Source organism: Penaeus monodon, chromosome 22 (genome assembly GCF_015228065.2).
Source record: "Penaeus monodon isolate SGIC_2016 chromosome 22, NSTDA_Pmon_1, whole genome shotgun sequence".
NCBI classification, from domain to species: Eukaryota; Metazoa; Arthropoda; class Malacostraca; order Decapoda; family Penaeidae; genus Penaeus; species Penaeus monodon.
Window position 1 is genome coordinate 12,518,129 of NC_051407.1, and position 2,519 is coordinate 12,520,647.

Consider the following 2,519-nt stretch of genomic DNA (forward strand, 5'->3'; position numbering starts at 1 on the left):
CTCTCTGCTTCACTTTATCAAATCGTCCAACAACTTATATAGTGTTCATTAAATGTCATCAAGAGAGAATAAATTCCAGCTTCGTTCAAATACAAAGAAATGAAAACGATCACACACTGCAGGAACTGGCATGTGTTTTTTTCTCAATCCTGTATTATACAGTTAAACAATATCAGATTTCTGAAATTAACACAAGTGAAATTTGGCGATGGATATTCGAGTTTTACAATGCTCCTGCACATCAGTAAAGGAAGAGCAACATACAATATTGGATTGGTAGGTTATTCAAAGGTGCATATTTTTTAATTTTCTAATAGATATTCCTACAATTCAAAATAACGGTGTGTAGAACAGTGACAAAATTATTCTGCTGAATACATTTCTACAGTTCCTAGATCTTCCTTCCTTCACAGTAATATCCTCTTATATTAAGACATGTGCAAACTTTTTTATAAACATTTTTCAAACGTATCAGAAAGTATTGATCCTTATGTTTAATTACTTTATAAAACCTACCATTCCTATGCATTCATTAAAATAACTAAAACTACCGAGTGAAGTATACACGGAATGGTGATTTCCCTGTTAAAGGTTATTATCACTTGCATCTAACTATTTAGTACATATTAATATAACCTATAGATATCATAATATAGATTTCTCCCTCCCCGCTTCGAATATCAATCTTCTCGCAAAGAGAGCCTCTGACCGACGCCCAATGAACCTCCGCATTGCCCTCCTTCGTCAAGCAGCCGCCTCCAATACAGTCATCTTCACCGTGATCCCAGGATGTGGTGTACGGATAGGAACATCATCAGGAACTTTTAATACAACTGATCTTTTGAAGCGTTTGGTGTGGAACAGGAAACTAAAGTAATGCGATGCAGTGTAATGTGATTCGCCCTTTAACCTCACTGTCTCAAGTAAGTTTAAGCGATGTCTCAGAATTTCCAGATATGAATAAATGAGCTCACATCTGAGGTGTTTAGAAAATGCAGTTAATAATGAATGAGATATACCGCAAATAACTCGAAACTTGCAACAATATTCATCTGAACATTCCCCTACTTCTGGAAAACCTCAACGAGAAAAGATATACGAGGAAAGCTATGAGGGAAAGTAAAATGAACACTCGTTTGTTCCCTGTCGATGGAGCAGATGTTCTACATAGATATATTTCAAAGTGCTGGCGCCAGTCTAACAGCACCACAGGAGGCGAAAGATGCGAGAAAGAGAGATCTTAGCCAAAACAAATTGAGTTCTTCGTCCTCAGAACCTTCAGAACTTCATTCCAGATGTTATGCATACATTTGAAATATAAGCGAATCCTTATTCATGCATTCATATTTGAGCACAGTATATACTAAGGTTTCGGAAGAAGATCGTTTCCTTGGTTTTATCATCAACATATTGTATATGATACCTGCAAAGGCAGTGCTAACTTGCCATCATATTTACAGGGCCTGACGTCATAAATGCAGACATTTGCATTTTGTATGCGTGAATCCTTCTGAACAACCCTTTCATAGTTTAACTAAGCGAGAACTGACGATATCAACCTAATATAAATACTTATATGAAAGTTTTTATTTTCCGGAAGTATGTATAATGTTTGAAATAATCTCACTGGAAATGGGTTTTGCTTCTCGGAGTATCTATAAGGACATTCTAGTGACAAACTCCGAAGAAAATGATACCTATCTAGATTTGTTCTGACCTTAGAAGGAACAGATAAAGGAATTAGGTTAAACAACAGTGATTTAACTTGTAAACAACTCCGCCATCGCTTAACCTTATCTGACTCGCGGATACGCGGTGCAAAAGTCAGGTCAAAAGTCAAATCACAGCACATTTCATCACATTACTTCGGATCGGAAAACTATACGATGACCACCGCAGCAACTTCCCTCTTTCTCGTTTCTTCTCATATGGATATCACACCCATTTCTCAGGCTTCAAGAGACTCTCCCGATCCACAAACGCCAATCGTATCAAAAGTTATTGATAATGTTCTTATGTGCACACCACATCCTGGGATCCCGTTGGAGATGCCTGTGGTGGAGGCGGTTGCCTGCCGTAGAAGGGCATTGCGGAAGACGAGAAGGTTCGGTGAGCGTCGGTCAGAAGCTCCCTTTGCGCGGAGAAGATTAGTATACGAAGCAGAGAGGGAGGAGTGACTTTATACAATCTTTAAACGACGGATATTAAATAAATGTGCATGTAACTCATTCCACGTTTAATTTCTATTCTAATACTTATCACTTAAAAAAATATATTTTTCTCAGCATCATTTCTTATCATTCATGAACACGAAGTACAAGCAATGCAACCTATTAAAATGTGTATGGTAACGGCCTTCTTATTCTGGTTTTGTGTTGATCAACTTCAGTTATTAATTATGTGTCGTATTATTGGCTGCATAGTAGAAAACAGGTAATAAGTTCTTAATGGGATCCCCAAATCAATCTTCCTTCCGCCTTCTGTGCCTCTTTGCGATTATACGATTAGGTAATCCATTG